At 36.0% G+C, this 21,775-nt stretch overlaps 1 long non-coding RNA gene across 6 annotated transcripts in view; it reads right to left on the reverse strand.

Annotated features, from left to right (window-relative positions):
- Nucleotides 1-235: 235 nt before the first annotated feature.
- LOC108446586 overlaps nucleotides 236-21,775 on the reverse strand; it is a 41,720-nt gene continuing 20,180 nt past the window's right edge. For 3 of the 6 annotated variants that reach the window (XR_001861806.1, XR_001861804.1, XR_001861809.1), the window contains 8 exons: nucleotides 17,794-21,322; nucleotides 14,970-15,273; nucleotides 13,939-14,028; nucleotides 11,611-11,756; nucleotides 5,022-8,248; nucleotides 2,871-3,046; nucleotides 923-1,042; nucleotides 236-626 (listed from right to left, as the gene is read on the reverse strand). This is a non-coding gene — a long non-coding RNA (uncharacterized LOC108446586). The remainder of the gene's footprint in view (nucleotides 627-922; nucleotides 1,043-2,870; nucleotides 3,047-5,021; nucleotides 8,249-11,610; nucleotides 11,757-13,938; nucleotides 14,029-14,969; nucleotides 15,274-17,793; nucleotides 21,323-21,775) is intronic. The other 3 variants (XR_001861805.1, XR_001861808.1, XR_001861807.1) reach the window with 3 other exon arrangements.

Here is a 21,775-nt window from a genome sequence, read left to right on the forward strand (position 1 = left end):
GGCGGGGTCCGCACGAAAGGAGCTTTATTGTGGGTCCCCTCCGGCGAAGGGGGGAGCCAGGGACGAGAACTCCCTCTGCACAGGGGCAGAGGGCTTGCTTTTATAGGGATACAGGGGATGGGTGAGGACCAATGGGTTATGAAGGAACTGCATAGGGTCTCCTAAAGGATTGTGGGTCTGTCTTTTCTCGCCCGTGACCAAAGTGGTTGCCTTTCCAGGGAGTCCTGCTGGGCGATTGCGAAATCTCTTATCTCAGCAGAGATCCCTCCAGGGCAGGGGCTGGGCATACCCCACAGTGAGACACTTCAGAGCACAGAACTAGACCCAGGACTTCCATTATGTTTCACGAGTACAGAATATAGGGGAAGAAGTTGGTTAGACCATGGTGCTAATAATGCCAAGGTTGTGGGCTCTATCCCTGGAAGGGCCATTCACTTAAGAGCTGGACTTATTCCTTCCTTATCTGGAATTCCAGCAAAGAATCTCCCCTTTTTGCTTCTTCAATTGCCTCTGCCAGGAAGTTGTTATCAATGCATTCCATGAAACTATCTTGGTGGATTCTGCTCTGTGATGCTTCCCTCCCAGTGGATATTAGGATGATTACGGTCTACCATGAGGAGCATATCCTGCAAATATAATGCAACTTCATTAGTTGGAAGACATCTACAATGATAATGCCCACATTGATCTGGTCTCTAATCCCAACCCATTATCTCTCAGCCTGCTCAACACCTGTTCCTAGACAGAGCTTCGTGTACGCAGTTTTTTTCTCACAAAAGGGCAGCTTCCTCTCCCCACTGTCCTGCTTTAGCAGTTGAGGTTTGACAGGAAGTGTTTTATTGAATATATACCACCAGAAAATCATCCCACATTTAATTAATAGAATCAAAGAGTCCACAGCACTGGAAAGCCTGTTACTTACCTGAAGATGAGTCATGGTATATCAAAGAGCAAGACTAACTCAAGTTTTTCAAAGAATTCTCTGTGAGATTCTCTTGGTTTTTGAGATCCTTCTTGACTGTAGGTAAAAAGAGATTTATAACTACAAGAGATAATCAGGAAATCAATTTAGTTTTATATGCTCCTGAAAGCCCAAGTGTTTCTTTTGTGGATTTCAATGAAGTTCTGTCATTATGAATAAGAGATGCTAGGTGATTTCAGTCAGGAATGTACCTCAATTTGAGTTGTTGTGATGAAGAAGAGAATTGAAAAGAAGACAAATTGCTACATTTTAACTCATAGGAGAATTTGAGAATTATTTTAAAAACTATTTTTAAAGGAAATATTTAATAGATTATCATTTTTGATCTCTTGACTTCAGAAAACAATATAGAATAAATATTTACTAATCAATTTAGAAAAAAATATGAAAAATATATTATTTTCATGAAAAATAAAATAAGTTGAAACAAAGGAAATAAATATTGATGTGTGTTCACAGCTTTGCTTAATCATTTCAGATCTGTTATATGGTGAGATAGTTGTTGGTGGCATTCAAAACAAATCTTCAAGACACACCTAACACTCTTTATTAAAAAGAATGAGATGAAGATAATAACTAAGAAGGTTATTTTCATTTAAATTTCCATGGAACAAACAGATGAAAAAAAGATTGGCTTATTGTGGGAGAAAAAGCTATAAATTTCCATGGTTGCTGGCTTGTAGATTTTTAAGGAACTGTGCAAATTGTTAAAGGAACAGAAGCTACTGACTGTTGAAAGCATCCTTTTTAATGGCAGCTAAATTCCATTAGGATGGGTTATGTGCTTTGATCCTTGCTTCTTATAAACAGCATGGTATTTAAGTTCCCAATACATGGTATTAGTCCCAGACTTTCAGATGGGAGTGACATCCATTCAAAATCAAATCTGTGCTTGCCTGTGATCTGCCCCTTTGAAATGGCTGTCATTTTAACTTCTTTCTTAGTAAAGAAGTAGAATAAAAGCAAGTAATATCCAGGTGCTTTGTTACACTTGTATCTGAACATTTCCTCTTTTTGTATTTTCCCAAGATGTGAGGGAGGATTTATCTACAGCAAAATATGTCAGGTGATCATAGGGAAAATGCTGGAACTTCCAAGACTGTTCTATAGAGCTGGATCTATTGGGTTCTTGGGGTTATTTTAAGCAAAGAACTGTTTATTTTAAGCAATTAAGACATTGGGTAACTTGTTTCCTAGATAACAAAACAAAGTAAAAATGGCGCACTGCATTCAGAAGTTTAGCTCCTGAAGCACATGTAGGCATTTTGAGTGTAACCAAGGTTGGAAAAAAAATACCTGAGACCAGAGTTTTTGTATGATGTCAGGTAACAATTATTCAGGAGAACAATTTCCACAGTGTCCTAAATTCCCCTAATCAAATGGATGAAAATACTTAAACCTTTTATCTGAACACAGATTTTAAATAGGCACAGGATCATTTCCAAACTAAGAAAGACCTACAGACCAACAGTAAGATTCACATACTGTCAGAGAAGAAGTCTATATTGTCAGCAGAGGTCCGCAGATTATCCTGCTCAAGGTACTTCAATAACCTTACTGGTTCTGGTTGGTATACCTATACATACATATATATATATATATATACATATATATATATTTAAATCTCTACTAAAAAGTCTTTTGACAATGTTTCAAACAAATAATTCAGACAATTCATCCCTTAAAGATGTTCCTTTTCAAAAATAAGAAACACAACAACTACAGAATATAACTTGAGAGCTTGCTCAAGTAAAAGAATAAATTTTAAGGAAAGAGGTGTTATCTTCTCATACTCATCTTTCAAAACAAAATTTAAAAAAACCCTACCTTATCACAAAGCAAATAATTATGCACTTAAAAAAAACCCAAACATCTGGAGGAACTTTACCTCAGTAGTAATAGGTAGCAAATAAGTAGTAGCATTTCATAAGTAGTAGCATTTTCTTCCTCAATGTATTTAAACAGAATTTGGCACAGTAATATACGATCAGCAACACTCTTGCTTCACACAGTACTTCAATTATTTACTTGGAGATGTTTTGCTTTTCTTTTTCATTAAATATACTGTTAAAACAACAGAAAAATATATATCTGACTAGTGAGCAGCAAATGAAATCTGTGAAAACTTTTTTCAATCTGCACGTAAAGTTGGCAACACATCATGATTTAAAAAATACTTTTAGTTGGTTTGTTTTAAATTATAACTTGACATATATTTTTTCTGCGAATTAAATACCAATTTAATACTGGGTGATATTTTACTAACATGCAAAAGAATGCTTACTATTTAAATTGTAGGACTTTTATAATCTACAGATATTATGTGCTGTCTGCTTAGTCACCAAAACATAAAAGGAGGAGAAAAAAGACATACTATTCAGACTGTGTGTCCATCTCAACCACACGCTGTCTCTAAGTACTGAATATTAGATAGCATACAGCATACTATCCAAAACAGTACTAGTCTGTCTGATTTTATTCTTATATCCTTTAATTTCTAAGGAATTATTTCTAATTTCATACTGTCTGTCTTCTGTGGCTTGTCCTAGTAATAACACATTATTTCTTTTCATGGTCTGTGTACTAAAAGATAGAAGGTTGCTAACTGTTCAGCCTGCTAAATAATACAAGCCAGATTCTAAAAAAGAAAGCTAAATTAAGTTCCAGAGCTTTGAGAATTAAACCACCTTCAAAAATTGCATGTCAGTGCCTTTCTCCATCATGCAGTGCAATACAGACAAGCAGTTCTAATCCGCTGTTGCCCAGATAAATTCTAGAACCTGAGTCACTATCTGCTTATCAAGACTGCAGTGAAATATTCAAGTTAATAATCAATGCCAAGTAGAGTACACAGACTTGTATCATCTCGAATAATGCAATGGCATCTCTTTACATTATTGCACTGTCATGTGACTGGAATGCTGCTATTGGAGGAGAAGGGAAAAGGTTTGGCTCCTATGATATTATGTAGGAAAAACACAGCCTCAGATCTCTTTTGTAAAGAGACCCTGTGAGCTGACTTTCTAGCAGGAAACGACCTCAGTTATCCAATAAGAAATGGTGGAGTGGAAATGTGCCCTCATAAGAGTCCACCCATCACTGAGCTGCAAAATATATTTTTTTTCCTAATTCAGGAAATCTTATTCAGGGTTGAATAAGGTACATACAATTCTACTTATGCAAGTTCACATGCACAAGATAGTGCTTACATATTCAGGTATCTCAGGATTTTGACAAGTTTATAAATGTAATGTTCTAAGTAGATTCTGTGGTGACAACAGATTGCAGACTTCTGAGCCGCTAGCTGACTGCTCACTAGATTGCTCAGTTTGTATTTCAGATCTCAGCTGAGTTATATAGAAGCCTCATTAGCTCTTTGGATTTCATCCTTAGCTACTAAAAAGAAACTCTTTGAGGAACAGCTTTTTTACTACCAGACTACCAGTGTAAATGGCATTCCTACTTTCAGAGCATTAAACTAGTCTAGCGCCTTAAATTATGACTGAGATTTTTTTGTAGTGTTAATCATAGCTGAAAGATTCTGCCTCCCTCTTGACTATACAGGGAGTGTAACTTTCTACTCTAAAGTTTGATTCCTAATTTAGGAGAGTCTAAAGACAAGTGGCATGTTTCTGGTTTTCTTTCTGGTGATGCGTTAGCAGTTAAAATGATTTACACTCTTTGGAGGTTACAGAAAAAAAAAAAATGCTGTTTTGGAACCACCAAAAGCCTAATTTCCCTTGCCTCTATCCATGTTTCATATCAGATAGTCTTATATTGAGTTGGAGTCTAGAGCTTCAACAAAGAAGTTGCATTTGAGGACAAATAGAATATTGCTATTGTATCTTATATGCAGCATTTGCAAAACTGTTCAATCCTGGCATTATTTATGTCTGATGTCTCTTTTATACCTATAAAACTGAACAGATTTCATAAGGAACAGAATATATTTTGTAACTAATCTCTCAAATATTTCTGTGCCCATTCTTGAGGAAATGAATTATAAAACAAGAGGTTGTTATAAACATGGCATCATTACCATATATTTTCCTTTTACAGGGGAACAGATTATGCCTTTTGCATTGGGAGAGACATTTTGGTGTCAATAAAATCCCATCTTCTTTTCTCCCGTATGATGTTACAGACTTAAAATCTCAAGAAGAAGGTGTGGAAAAAAAATAAAACTGCAGACTTCTTTCAAGAAAACCTGAGTTAGAAATTGAGAATAAATTTGAGAAAGTTTCTCTGTAAAAGAGTGTTATTCTGTGTTAACTTTAAACATAAGTGTTCAATATTGATATTTATAAGTTGCTTACTACTTGAAATATTCATTAGAAATGAGGATAAGCATACACATACTCTAGATAGTATAATCAATTTTTAGATCATTCAATGGAAATAAGAGGTGATAAAGAGCCCCAGGATAATTCCTGAAATTCCTGAAGTTCCACAGTTTCTCTATGGGTTTAACAGGTACTACAGGGGGAAAAAAAGTATTTGTTCTGTCTTATCATGGTAAATATGTATATACTCATTATTCTTAATGGAAAAGGCAAAAGGTGTAGGTAAATTATGTCACTTTTTTCAGATAAAAAGCACGGTCTACGTAATGTAACTGTGAGTTTGGATGTAGGCTTCAACAAAGCTTTGAGTTATTTGGAGTTAGAGTTTTGTTTCAATTAACTTCATGATGAAACCTGCATTTCTGACACTAATACTGCTGAAACTACTACTAATAATAATTAAAAATGAAACACCATTAGAAGAGCATGCTTGCGAAAGACAGTGTGTTGCTGTTGTCCCTAGGGATGGCGAGAAATGACACAAGTCCAGGATGGGGTTCAAAGGCCAGAAATGGCTATATTTAATTATATAATTCAGCTTATATAGCTTTGTTTGCAAGGGTAGCATAAAACCATTGGATGCTTGACCATCCGCCTCCCAGAGGGATTGGCTGAACAGCATAACACCCATTTCCACAGTATTTTTTGCAGTGAACCAAAACAAGTCCAAGCAGGTGTGAGATAGTTTGTTTACAGAACTGTCTTCCACTGTTTCTCAGCTAAAGCATGAGAAGGGAAAACTTCACAAAATGCTTCAGCAGCTGGAAAATTCCTCTGCTCCTGCTCTTTAGCATGCACAACAGTGATGAGTAACTGAACAAACACCAGTGAAGGAGGAGAAACTGTTGCTTGTGTAAATGCTGCAAGACTGGTCCTGTGAAATTGTCCCCAAATTTCTTAGCTCTTGGGATAAATTTTCCACTCTGATTTTTATTTCCTTTTTAAGGAAGAAAAGTGAAGAAGCAAAATTCTTTTATATTTGACATTTACATAGATCTTGAAGTCTTGAAATTTTGTGACAGTCGTAATTCTATTCTAGGGTATTCCCAGGTTGCTCTCTATGCATATACTTAATATTGGTTTCAGGACTGGAACTGGATTTAGAAACAAGGAGTTCCTTTGAAGATGTTTCTCTCTAGAGTGGGATGCAGTTCATAGTCAGGTCTTATTTCTGTGGACATTTTTGAAGAATTTGATAACGTTTTGCAGCAGGATGTTGTCTAGCTACAGATCAACACTGTTGATCATGAACTATTATTCCTACCAAGGTTTAGGGAGATGTTTGACATCCTTTTCAAAATACCTAATTCTCAATGAATTCAATAGAAATTAAATGTCCTGGAAATTCTATAAGTACCTACAGACATCTGGCTGTATAATTAAATATTTATATATTTTGTAGAACTGTGACAAATGGGATAAATGGCAACCAGTCACAGTAAATGGATGTGAGGTTTGAAGAAGAACATATAGTTTAGAAATTCCCATTAATTAAAATTTAAAAGATCATTTATTTTTGGCCTAGATACTAAAAGTGTTGTAAGAGATGGAAACTTCTATTAGTAGACACTGCAAGGTGTGTAGCAGGGCTATGTAAGTATATAGATGTGTACCTTCACAACATGCACCTAAATCTTTGTCTGAATCACTTTTTTTCCAGAAGGTATCTATAAAGTCCATAAATAGAGATCATTTGTTGCTGAGCTGTACAGATCTGTTGTTCTGATAGGTGTCTAAACATAGTCAGATATAATTTCTCTCTAGGTACCCATCTATTCCTAAAATTTATGTACTAATCTGGTGACCTCTGTACCACCTAAGGCATTAAATACCAGGATCATTCCTGGCCTCCAGATATAGATTGACTTTCAAGTAGGGCTAATTCCTTCTAGACTGTATCTACATGCAACACATAGGACATGTTCCAGCTCTTTTTTGTATCCCCGTGTCTCTAAAAGTTAATCAAGATTTAGGTATTTCTGGGGTTTATGCTGTTTAGTTTATTTCTATTTGCCATTCCTGAGTTAAAGTGAGCTGTGTCATAGCTCACCAGAGTAATTTCTGTGGTATACATCAAAAGCAAACTCAGACCAGCATTACAGGAAAATTCCAAATGAGTAAATGTGGTAAAGGAACAATTAGCTATATGCCCAGATTAATAACAACTTTCTGAAAGGTTGACCTTCTCTAAGGTCTCTGGGCCTTGGAAGAGAGATGTCTGTTATTTAAATCTGAGCTTTCACCCCAGATTTCATTTATAATCAAAACCAAAACCGTGAGTTTCAAAGACACAGCATATCTTAATTTAATGCCAATGTCTGAAACAGAATCCAATTTTTTGCCTGTAGAAAGGTCTATTCCCCTCCTTTTCTAATTAGGAAAGGAACTTATGGAGAGAAATTCAGTCAAGTATATCTGTATGGTAGGTCTCTAAGGCTGAATGAGAATTCTACACTGACTTTTTCCTCTTAAATGTAGACATTCACATTCTTTTTCAAGCAACAGGTAGTCTGCAGGTTTCTCATGTGAACTCATTTGAAACATCATATTGCCATAATACAATTCATTTCACGTTTGCTCCTCTTGACAACTTAAAACTCCCTCATCCCTTAAAATATGATTCCTTATTATAAAATTTTGATTGAAGTCTAAACAAGTTGGAAATAGATTGCTCTTTTTGTGGTCTCATCTCTGTCTCAATCTCAGTAGAACAATAAGAGTATATTTTAACATCTTAAATGGCGTGCAAAATAACAGAGACATATAGAATAGCTGAAGCTGTAAGGGATCCTTGAGATCATTTAGGCCAAACTTCCCTGCACAAGGACGTTGCTCAGGAGTGTGTCCAGTCAGACTACTTTGAAAATCTCCACAGATGGAAACTCCACAATGCTCTGCCCAACCTGTTCCACTTTTCAATGACCTTTATAGTAAAAAAAAAAAAAAAAAAAAGAAAAAAGGTAAACATTTTCTTTTTCACAGTAGTCTCTGAGTACTGTAAATTGTTTCACATTTTTATTTCTATGTCTAGAAAATAAATAAATGCATATCTAAGATAACAAAATAGAGCCAAAATAAATAAATTAATGTAGCCAAAGGAATAAACTGAAATTCTCCTGATTTCATATTGCAGTGTGAAAAATGAAATGTTTAATATAGTTTTTGATAATTGTTGTTGAAAGGCTGATTAATTTGTGTCTTTGAAAACTCATTCAGATTGAAAATTCTAATCAATATTAAAAATATAAAAAGCAGACTGCGTCAAAACTTGAGCATCAAATACAGTCAGTTAAAACTAACAGAGGGGAAAAAATTCAACAGACAAAAAATTTCCATTAGAATAACCAGTGAAATTTGTTCCTATATGGACCATTAAAAGCCCTGCTTAGATGAAAGCATTGTAGTTCAATAAATTAGTTGAATTTATTGGCTTAGTTTTGTAGTTTGAATTCAAAGACGTACAGAGCAACAGATAACATGGGCAACAGAATGAGATGTAAGAATAGCTGGGGATTTGAAAGAAAGACAGCAAGGTAATAGTTTAATAACTCATGCGTAGTAAGTATATATCAGAAAAGGAGACTTGAAAATTGAATTTACTGTACCTGTTTTCTTTGTGCACTTATGGTGTAAGAAGCATAATTCTGAAAGCTCTTTCTTTGGAAAAAGCCTTCAGTCTTTTAACTGAAGTGTAAATCAGATAAAAGGTACCATTAGATTTTTATACCTTTATGGAAAATAAGTCTTCTTCATCTTCTTGATGCCAGAATGAAATACATATATATGTAAAAATTAAATCCCTTAGTGTGACTCTCAAAATACACACTCTTTTGAAAATCAAAGTTTTGATCAAAATAGTAAAGAAAAACAACTACACAAACTATATACTTGGAACTTTAAGAAATTATTTATTAAGCAGCACACAAACATTTTCCTAGTGGAAAGAAAAATTTACTTAGGGAGAATTAGTTATGTGAATATTGACTAGAGCTTTGGAATTATGAGAAGGGTTTTGACAAAATACCAGAGAATTAATCATTAGTCACACTTTTATCTTGGGATTTACGATATAATTTTCTTTAATTACTTCTGATATTTCAGTATCATGCTAAGAGCTAAAAGAGACAAAGAATTGGAGGGTACATGCTCTTTTCAGACTTGCTCTCAAATGAAAAATAATGTCTATTAGAACTCATAAACAAAAGTTGATATTCTTGGCATTTCTACACAAAAGAGATCAAGGATTGAGCTGGCATAGAAAAGCCTTGCAAAAGTGGCCCTTCCAGTTTAGCATTAAAAGACTTTGTGAAATGGCTTGCATTGTTACAGTTCAGTGAACCACAAGTCATGTATGAATAATGTGAACAGGATTCTGGCTTAGTTTCATCTCAAAATTTGTAGGATACTCTCATGCATAACTGACATTTCTCAAAAGGTAATGTTACAGAAGACAGTAGGGTTGTTCCGTTGTATAGCAAGATTTATCAAGCACACTCTTCACCAATACTTGCCTGTTAAATTTTTTACATTAGAAAACTGTTATATAATGTGGTTTCCTTTAAGGAAAAGGTTTAATTCAATGAACTTCGTAAGACAGAAAGGAGATTTCATTTTTCAGTTTTTACCCAGTCTGGAAAAATGGCATGTTTTATAATATGAATTAGCTATCATTATGGTCATTTCATGTAAAATACTTGTGGATCATTTCTTTGTTTGCTTGCTCAATTCCCGTATAGAGTACTCCTTTTGTAATCTGAGGGGAAAAAAAGAATAGACAATTTTAATTTGTACATGGATAAGAAAATTCCTTTTCAGTTCCAATCTGTTAACCATAGTCAAATGAGTAAATGTAGAAAAAAATTTAAATTTTGGTGCAAAACCAAACTTCATTTTCTCTTAATTTACATGTTTTCAGATTTATATGTAATGGTGTAAAAATATTGCTGCTTTTAATTTATCAAAAATTGCCAGTGTTCTTGAAATTCATATTGCTAGTTTGAGAAGAAATGACCATCAATAAAGGCTTGAAAAAAAGACAGTTTTTTGACAGGAACTGTGGAAAGATAAAGAGTTCTTCATAGACAAACAAAAATTATATGCACAACAAGCAATAATTCCATGACTAGTAAAGTAAGGACAGAGAAAGATGAAGTGGGAAGATCCGCAGCATAATGGTTATGTGAAGTTTCTAATAACATTTTGAATGAACTTTAAGGAACAGTGTATGTTTCCTGTTTCTTTTTATATACACCACAATGGTACAAATTCATTTGGGAATCTCAGTAAGAAAAGTAGAGACATGCAAGGGTAGTTAATGATTTATGATGTAAAACCCAGAACTGGTAGGAAAATAACATATATATCATCTGATGCTCCTGTTGCATATGACAAGCCCCTGCTTGCTGACCATGGCATGGTGTGAAGTTCAAATTCTCACTATTCTTCACATTCCTAGAATATTCTTGCAAGTGAACAGTTATCAGTCTTTTACCTGTTTGATACCAACCTTTCTAGGTGACACACTCAGATTCAGTAAGAATGATACACTCTTACCCATCTCCATAGAAATGAGCACTTAGAAGTGGCTCCCAGGTCCAGAAGAACTCCACAAAAATGATCAGAGGGTGGGAGCACCTCTCCTGTATTGACAGGTTGAGCAAGTTGGGGCTGTTCAGCCTGGAGAAGGCTCCAGGGAAATCTTATAGCGCCTTCCAGTACTTAAAAAAGGGCTTATGAGAAAGATGGACAGAAACTTTATAGCGGGGCCTGTTGTGATATGACAAGGGGTAATGATTTTAACCTAAAAGAGGGTCAGTTTAGATTAGATATAAGAAAAAAGTTTTCATAATGGGGATGATGGAAGACCAGAACAGGATGCATGGAGAAGTGGTAGATTCCACATGCCTGGGAACACACAGGGTCAGGTTGGATGGGGCTCTGAGCAACCTCATCTAGTTGAAGATATCTCTGCTCATTTAAGGGTGGTTGGACCTTTAAAAGTCCCTTCTGACCAGAACTATTGTATTATTCTATGAAATAGAGGTGATACTGTTAAAGACAGCCACGGTACACACATGGGTTAAACAGCAGACACTCCTGGTAACATACAGGTCTCTACAAATAAAACCTCTGGTTAAACTCTGCCTAAATTCTGCTTGAAATTATTGTCTCATCATTATGATCTGCTGCACTGGCTCACTACAAGGTCAGATCACATTTTACTAAGCAAAGAGATAACCCTCTGAATGCTGCACACATGAATAATGATATCAAAATAATTTTCACCTTCACTTAGCCAAAGTTATTCAGGACCGAGGGTGAGGTACCATTCTGTCTTCAGGTCTTGGTAGCTTGGGTCTTCCAGTTATCTCAGGAGTTCAGAAAATCCTTTAATGAGGCTAGCTGTTTCTCAGAAGATTTGGGAAGAAAAGCTGTAGGAGAAATGTTATTGTATGTATTATTCAAGCATAAATTATAGGTCTCATCTGGGTAAAATTCTGTGGGGTTATAGCACAGGTCAGACAAGATGATCCGATGATCCATTCTGGCCTTGCTTTTCTGAGTTTCTGAATAATGTACAATGAATTTTATATATTCAAGTCAAGCTGCGTGGCCAGCAAACTAAAGCTATTTACTACTTCTTGTCTAGATTTATGATGGAAGGGAAAGGATCAGACAGAACTCATTAAAAATAAATTTCTCAATCTCCTTAACACCTACATTCCTTTTCTTTGTTTTCTTTCCGTGTCATGGTAAAAAACTATGGAATCATTCTTTGGCCTAAATCAATAGGCTCTGAATTTTTTTAACACTTTATTGTTTCTAACTTCTCTTGTAGTGATTTTATATGGCTTATCACATCTTTGTCTGCCACTCCTCCATATTCTTGTCTCTTCTTAGCACCTCTGGAGTTGAAATATTTGTTAATATTCTGAAATGATCCCACTTATGCGGAAATATTGACTATTTATGAAACCGACTCAATTTTTTTTGTAGTCCCACTGACTTCTCTGACTAAAATTGCAAGTTTTCATAAACATTTCCTTTCTGTTCTTTAGCAAATAACTATGATTGTTTTTTCTAAAGTGCAATATTTTTTTAATGATAACTTTTTAGAAATTTATATATAATTGAGAGCAATACATTTGCAGTGGGTACACAAAAATACTCATAAGGGTCAAAAATTGAAACAGTAACTCAGGTACAACTTGTATGGCTAGCCTACAACTTGTATGGCTAGCATGAGGACCTCTAACTGGATAAATACACTTAGACTGTCTCCAGTGGTAGAAGTCCCTATCTTGGCAAATATTCACTAAGATCTCATTTATTTTAAATCTTTGGTGGAAATAGTATAAGTAACAAGTGAAAACTATGTTTTCTGTAATAAATATTGGTTTTCATTGTGGATACTTTTGTCATCCGTGTCTGTGGAAACCTTTTTCAAGATGGTGGCTCATTAACACTATAATTTGCAGTAATAACAAAGTATCAGTCATCTTCCACTCTTGAATTGGAGAGAGTCAAAAGCAATGACCCAGGCATTAGTGTCAAAGGGCTAGCTCCCAGATCAGTCCTGGGCAGGCTCTTTAGTTCTGCAGTGACTGGCACAGTAGCCAGTGACAAAGATTGCATTTTAACTAAGCTGGATAGAGGATGGTCCTGCCAACACCAAGGTTGTGGATTCAATCCATATATGGGCCATTCCCTTAGGAGTTAGATTGGATGATGCTTGTGGGTCTCTTCAACTCAGAGTATTCTGTGATTCTGTGAGTAAGCTTAGCGATTAATACCCAGGAAGCTGACTTTTTTAACAGTGCAATTATTTTGGTTAATTTCCATAAAAATTCTTTTCTTCCAATGTTCTCCTTTCAGGTTATCCTTGATGTAGCAGTGCAACGCTATTCAATGACTGCATTGTGATCTGGGAGTAAAAGCACAAACTTTCCACCCATGTCAAGCAGCAGGATTACAGATGGGACAGAATTGTAAGGGTTTCCAAGAAGTTTGAATCAGAGGACTAAAAGACAGTAAAAGATATGGTGCAATTGTGCCAGGAAGCAAAGTAATGATACTCAGTGAATAACAGTGTACTGAGAGAGTGTTTGTAGTCACATAATGTTATCAGATCAATATAGTCACCCATACATAGTCTCATTAGAGATACCATAGGTGTACCATCTGACATCCAAATGATTGTCTAGAGAACATACACAGTGTGGACTCATACTCTTTCCAATGCAGGATTCTCTTGGTGAACCTGTACAACATTACATACCCGTGCTCAATATAGTTCAATATAACTAAATTAAACCCTCACTGTGAAGGTCTCACACAAATATCACCATGACTGGCTAGGTTGTTAAGAGCTTCCTTTATAGCCAGAAGAAGCTCTAGGGCAAGATTCATCTAGTCTGTTTTACACAAGTATTTTATGGTGGAATAAGTGGTGACCTAAAAGTGCCAATTTTCCTACACTGATTTTCCTGTGACTGAGTTGTACATGTAAACAGATTTCTATACCTGTTCAGAAGAATTGCAACCCAAGATGCTGAAAGTTCCTCCCTAAAAAACTATAGTGCTCTGCCATCCCAACTACTTATCTATACTTACGTGACAAAACATCACCAATCAAGCACGTACAGAATTCAAAATTCATTTTTGGGGCAGAATCAGTTTTATCGAACCCCAAATTCCTCCACTCTGTGAAAAAAGGATTATGGGAACTGGGTCAGAATTGGTCCCGCATTTTTAGCAATTAATATGAAATTTGCCTGTGAGATACAATATAATTAGACAATTTATGTACTAAAATAACACTCTGTAAATTAGATCCATTTCTTTATCAAGAGGATTTTTATTCCTAACTTCCTAAAAGCTTTACTCATCTTTGCCCTATAACTCAATTACTTACATCCACTTGTGAAGCTCTTGACCTTAAGGGAATAGACTAAGCCACTCCCTTGAGATCTTTTTCTAGCAGTTTAAGTAATGAGGAGTCAGCAAGTGTAATCATGAAAGGAAAATTATTTTCATCAAGAAAATGTATGTTTATGCTTGTCAAAATGATGACTGTAAGAAGTATGGAGATACGCAAAAAGATGATCATAATTAAAACCTAAGACTGGAATTTTTTTCTCTAAAAGCACACAAATTCTGTCATCAGAAAGCTCATACCGATCTACAAAATTTAATTTAATACACTTTTCTTGTTTCTAGGTAACCATCATTTGAATCTTTTGGCCTTCTTCAGAGTTCCCCAAGGAAATCAGCTAATTAGCTTACTGAGCCACCATTAACAAGTATTCTGAGAAGTCATGGGCATTTGGCTGGAGGTGGGGAGAGGAAACGCTAGAAAAAAGCCAAGTATGACACCAGATTTTTAAAGATGACAAATAAATAATTCCAGAATTCCTACCAAAAAATCACTGATCATTATTGCCTCAGGGAGAAAAAAACACATAGATCATGAAATAAATACTAACAGGAAAGAAAAATCCTTGAAGACTTGATACTGTTTAAACACAAGCTTTAATTAGTATGCCTTTGTAAATAGAACTGATCATCCAGATTTTTGTGCTTTAGAGACTGATAGGAAAGTTTTCACTGATACAAACAAGAGAGGAGAATGCACAACACCTTACCTGTTTCCAAATGCAGACTTTAACTCCACTGGAAGACATTTATAATTCTTATTCAAAAGCAAGGGCAGCTCTTGCCTTAGGGGTGCTAGGATCCATTCCCACCAGAATTTTGTAGCTCTCAGTACAAATCTTTGTGAGCTTTTCTTCCCTCCAGTGCCAAGCGCAGACAGTGCACATGAAAGCACAAAGCCAAACACTGTCACACACGAGACAGACATGAGCACAGGGATGGGAAGGATGCTACACCTTCGCCTGTACAGAATGTGGGATCTCCACAAGCTGTAAAGCATTGCAGTTTTTATTGCTGTAAGGAAAAGGAGATCAAGACAGGATGTTGTCTGTTTAGTCAGTGACTAAATCAGTAGCAGAGAAATGTTAAAAATCAGAACAGATATCGTGCTTACTCCAAAGTTATGCAGACCAGTTAGCCCATGTTATATTACAGTAGCTAATGCAATAAGCACTGTGGTGTGTTGTTCCTTGATCTGGGTGTAGAAATATAAATGTAAGTGACAAAAGTAGACTACAGTTACTCGTTTTTTAAAACAAGTAGATTTCTAATTTGGTTTGATTTTCCCCCTGATAATATGTGACAAAAAAAGGCAAGATTATTCAAGTTACATTTAATGTTTAAAAAAAAAAATTGCTTGAATAATTTAAAATGTATGGTGTGGGGAAACTCCCTTTTTTGGGCAAATTTTGATGATAGCCAAAATTTGGCCTGGTTTGGAAGAGACCTTACTGGTCATCAAAGAGTAAGAATTAGTTTTAATATAATGGAAAAGCTGAAGACTCCCAATAGCTTTCTGTCCTTACACTATGAAAAATAAATTGTAGAATTTTTCCTTTTTCCTTTAGCATGTGGCTGTTCCCAAGAGTATTTACACATTTAAGTGACTGGAATATCTCTCTTGAGAGCATAGGCTAAGGGATGTGGGCCTGTTCAACCTAGAAAGAGACAAGGGGACCTCATCAATGTCTATAAACATCTGAAAGGAGGGTGTCCAGAGGATGGAGCCAGTATCTTGGTGGTTCTGCCAAGCAATAGGACAATAGGCAGAAAGTGGTGCAGAAATTCCCACATGAATATGAGGAAGAACTTCTTTATTGTGCAGGTGACCACACACTGGAACAGATTTTCCAGAGAGGTTGTGGAGTCTCCCTCACTGCAGAGATTCAAGAACCATCTGGATGCAATCCTGTGCCATGTGCTCTAGGATGACCCTGCTTGAACAGAGAGGTTGGACCAGATGACTCCCTGTGGTCCCTTCTAACCCTTCACATTCTGTGATTCTGTGATTCTCTTACAGACCACAGATTTGGTATCAATACTGATCAGCACTCTAGTAAAAGAGCAGATCCAGGATACTGCAATATGAATCTTTTTGTGATGGGAAGCACACAGCGAAGAAGTAAAAATTATCCTTAGGTTAAGAAACTAAACAGAAAAATCAAAATTAATTCACTATTTAGGCTGTTTTGTTTTATGCATTATGAACAATAGTAACAGAGATGCACAAAAATATTTACACTTATAGGCTTAGATGCATTTGCAGACATGTTGGCTTGCTCCATGATCTTGCTACAGCAGAGAACATCGTGAAGACTAGGAGAGGCTACACTAACGGTTTAAAAGGTTTTACTGCATTTCTACAGGTCACAGATAAGTTTGCTCTATTACCAGTAATATAAAATCCATCAGCTAAGTATCGTTCACTAGAAAAACATGAACTTGAGCCAAAGCCAGATGAAAATGCCTGTTGCCTTCTATGGGTTTAGATCAAGCACTTTATGTTTAATATCTTTTTTTTCCTTCTAATCCGATGTTGAATTCCTGGTTTGTATGAAGGCCACAGATTAAAATCATATTGCTTTTTCACAATCTCTTAAAAGGAGTTTTAGAAAATACATGCATCAATATCATTTATCTCCTTCAAATTTATTTATTTTTTGAATGACAGTTTGGGAAGTTAGCATCTTAAAGTCAAATTCCGTAAAAATATTCTGTATTTCCATCCTCTTTAGTAGAATTACCCCACAAAAGCAGTGGCTGGAAGAGCAGATCTTATAGTCTTATGTCTGAAGATAAGCCTGCTTTGAACTGCATATGCACTCCTGATGCTTGAATTATAAGGTTGTTATTAAAGCTCAGAAGCAGGACTAGCCGGATGCACGAAGAGGCTTAAACAGCACATTTTATGGGTAGCAGTACAATCCCTACGTACAGAGCAAACAGAATTATAATTGGAGCAACCCAAAATCTGTTCCTCTTTCTACAGGAAGTGAAAAATTCATTATGTCAAACCTCAAGGTCGTTGTATTGTGTAACATACCATAACGTCACAGTGCTCCAGAATGATAAAATGACAGCTACCAGCTAAATATTTACAGTCATTTGCCAAAGAATCCTGTTCATCTTCATTCATATCCCTGTTTATGGGTTTTTGCCAGCCTAGTCCTGAAGTATTGCTACCTTTGACTCAAACAATTTGTTCATCATTGTCTACTCACTTTTCTCCTGTGTATTTTGGATACAGTTTTCAAATTATGTCCTCCCAACAGATCAGCTTCTTGCTTTTCCTGTCATATCCATCTGAAAATACTAGGTTTCATACCAGGGAATCAACATAATTACGGAGGGAAGGATAAATGCCTTATCTGGATTTTATGAAAACAATATTTTATTAATTCATACTTTGGAACTTAATTGATTAATGTTTAATTTTAATATCTAAAACTCTGAATGGAAATCAAAAATAAAAATAATAGAAAAAATCCACAAAAATATGTAACTGCTACAGAAAATTCAACAATATTTACTTACCTCTAAACATTAAATTCCTCATCTATGGATGTATCAACTCCCCATGTTTCTTTGGTAGCACCTCATGGAATAAGGGAAGCTGAGTAAGTCAGCACTTCAGGAATTCAAGCCACATTATCACCAGAACTGAGTAGGCTTTAAACAGCTCACTGAGAGTCAAAGACAATCTTTCATCACTGATTGAGGTGTTCTTAAAGATAAGAGAATTTCTTTAAAATAGAGATATAAACAAATAATCAAATCCCCTTTAAAATCTCAAAATGTCTAATTTAATATCTCAAAACATTTTAGAAATAGAAATATGAATGAAGAGTTTGTAGTATACAAAAAACCACATAGCAATATAATATTGACATTGAATTGAGGTATTCTGACAACTAAACAGGTATAAAGGCAAAAAGAGGACAAAGAACTTTGGAAAAACAGAAAACAATAAAAAAGGGAAAACAAAAGTTTTCTCCAGGTTCAGTTACCTTAGATGTTCTAATAACCCAGTGGATCTCTTAGATTTTTAAGGAAATTCTCTAGTGAAGCTATGGATGAAAGTAATTAATTCCTTTCATAATGTATTTCTATTCTATTTGTCTTTTTGTATTAGTCCTGAAGTTTTATATAACTGACTATGGTGGGTTTGTCCAGAGTAGAGTTAAATTTCTTCACAGTATCTGGTATGGGGCTGTGTTTTGAATTTGTGCTGGAAACAGAGTTGATAATATGGAGATGTTTTTGTTATTGCTGAGCAGTGCTGACACAACATCAAGACATTTTCTGCCGCTGACACCACCCCATCAGAAAGGAGTAGGGGAGTGCATAAGATGTTGGGTGAGGGCACAGCCAGGACAGCTGACCCCAACTGACCAAAGGGATATCCCAGATCATATGGTGTCATGCTGAGCATATAAAGCTGGGAGAAGAAGGAAGGTGAGAACATTCAGTGTGATGGTGTTTGTTTTCCCAAGTCACTGTTACACGTGGCAGAGCCTGCTTTCCGGAACTTGGCTGCCTGTGGGAAGTGGTGAATGAATTCCTCATCTTGCTTTGCTTGCATGTGTAGCTTTTGCTTTACCTTTTAACTGTCTTTATGTCAACCCATGTGTTTTCTCACTTTTACCCTTCCAATTCTCTCCCCTATCCCACTGGGAGAGAGTGTGCAAGCAGCTGTGTGGGGCTTAGCTACCGTCTGTGGTTAAGCCACAACACTTCCAGAGAGTATTATAAAGTAAGAGGAAGGCAAGAGAAAGACGAGAAAGAGGGTTGATTTTTTTTACTTCTGGAAATCCAAACTTCATAAGAAATTACTTACATGCTTACTTAGTAAAAGCAAGAGATCTCTGTGCTGTGTTCAAAACAGTCTTTGTCTTTTTCTACACAGAACTCTTTTCTGTGGTCATTTACATTAAAAGTTAGCCAAAGCTAATGGGTATCATGTGGCACAGGTTTCAGTCAGAAATACTAAGATATGAAATCAGATCTTTCATCTGGCATGTAATTTCTACTATCTCAGTTTCACTACAGGAAGAAGATCCCAACAACTACGTGAAACTGTAATATCTGACAGCAATGGGGTTTTGTTTCAGGTATTTTTATGCCCCTCCTGTTTGTCAAGTGATGGGAAGGACATTTTCACTCCTTTTATGATACACACATTGACAATGAAACCCTTAGGCACCACTGCAGTTGCCAGCTGGTTAGGGGACCACATCACTGGAGATGGACAAACAAGTAATTTACCTCCTTTGCCCATGCCAGAGCCCTAGAAGGTCAAGCCAGTTGCTGCTACCAAAGATGTGGTAGGGAAACAGAAGGTGGCAGATGCTATGTGGTTTAGAGCATCATTTGTTGTCTTTATCCCTCCATGGCAATAGTGAGAAGAGAATGACAGCTTTTAGCACTCTTTGCTGTCCCTTATTCTTCTCTATTTTTTCTACATATTCCACCTTTTTCTTTTCCCCCTCCCTTTGCCATGGAAAGGACCATTTTAATTTTGGCTGGTCCTCAGCTTGGCAAGTCAGGGTGGCAAGATTTACTGTTTTGGTAAGAAACCGTGGAAAAATTTAATGCTTTGCATTACACCAATGAAAGTCTAAATTAGCTGAAAAGTAACATTCTAGGGTCCCTGGGACTGTTGAATTTTTGTTGAGCTCTTCATTTTTGGACAAAAGTTTTGTCGCAATGTTACTTATCTTCTTTCAATTAAGTCATGCTCATGGCACGATCCCCTTGTCCCTAAAGTTTAGCTTTTAGATTCTGCTAGTGAGCCTGAGGTGCTAACCCAAATCTTTCCTCTTGTTAGTGCCATGTGCTAGCAGGATTTAACTAAAGCTTTGGAAACACATACTGTGAAAATAGGCACAAAACAAGTGTACAATTATTTAGAGTTCAGTAATTTCTTTGACATAATCACTGTTGGTAAAAAAAAAAAGTAATCATCTCATGTGGTGTTTTGAAATATTCTGAGTTATCTTTTTACTCTAAGCTAACATAAAGCTGTTCCAGAGAACATAAGGAACTGATTCTTAAAAAAATATAGATTATTAAAAGATGATTAAAAAGACATAAGGTCTAAATTCTTTATAATATTGCAGATAAACCAGCAATATAGATCAAATTTCATACTCATTGTAGAAAAAAAAGTCATTTCAAACTCCTTGCTTGACACTAATTACCTGCTTGGGCTATCAGCGTTCAGCATGCAAACTCAATCAGAAAGGAAAACAAACTTGCTTGAGTGGATGCACAGTGCACATCGCTGTCTATGGCTGATGTCCCAGAAGACAAAGATGTACTGTTTCATTGCTTTATAGTATGATTCCTCCTGAATGTTTTATCAGCCACACATTGTCTTTTAGACATACAAATAAATAGTACTATGGAAAAGCTTTATCCTTCCTTTGTGTCACTACACAGACTTTGCCTTCCCTCAAAGCTTCATCTTATTTAGCTGAGAGGCATGCTTTTTGAGGGGGTTTTTTGGTACCCTTTTCTTTCTGAATATAAAACATGCATTAAAACTGAGCTTGTATCTTAATTGGTTGAGTTACCCATCCCACCAGAACTGTAATTAATGCACAACTTCTCATCATTTCACTGGGGTACCATTTCATGATGCAGTGATCTATTTTGATACCATTCACTGCCCCACCATCTGTAAAGCAGAGTTTGAAGTAGTGTGCTTAGAGTACTCTGCACATTGCTGTCTATGCATTAGAGAGAAGAAAGAGGCAGTAAAAAAAATTAGCCTCTTCCTTTGTTCATTCTCTGACCTTGAAATGTTCATAAAACTGTATGGTTTTTTATTATTGCTCTAATATTTATATATATTTTACATTATCTTTTCCACTACCATTGGGGGAAATTTTTCTGGGCCTGAAAGACAGACCTAATATCCTAGCACGGCAGAAAAATTGAAATGCAAGATTACTCACCACATATCTCTTCTCAGAGACTACTTTGATTATTCATCAATTCTCCTACTCCTCTTTAGAGTCCTGATATTTTTCCTCAGACTCCTGACCCTTTTCTCAGCTCACTGTGTTAAGAAAAGCTTATCATTTATTCACGCTTATCTCAGTATAATAAAACATTAATTATTGTATCCTAGGTACATTATGTAGGTTTCTCCATCTTTTTCTTCTATGCAATATTTGTCTTTACTCACCCCAACATGCAGTCCAAAATCCTCTGATTCACATAGTGAGACAGAATTCCAACAAGAGGCTTAGATTCCAACTATTTGCTGAGATATGAAGACTAATACTTTTAACTGTCAGAAATGTCTGATTAATGGCTCATAATAATAGGATACGATAACTGCCTACTCTTTTATTGTATGCAAAACAGTCACCTGAGAACAGTATTACGTGAGAGCCACATGAAATGATTCTGCTCGTGATGCTCAGTGACAGCATCCCAGTTCAGGGATCTCACTAGCAATATCTGGCCAATCTGGATTTGGTGGGGGAGGGCAGGGAAAGACAAAAAT

The sequence above is a fragment of the Corvus brachyrhynchos genome, unplaced genomic scaffold, assembly GCF_000691975.1.
Source record: "Corvus brachyrhynchos isolate BGI_N302 unplaced genomic scaffold, ASM69197v1 scaffold202, whole genome shotgun sequence".
Lineage (NCBI taxonomy): Eukaryota > Metazoa > Chordata > Aves > Passeriformes > Corvidae > Corvus > Corvus brachyrhynchos.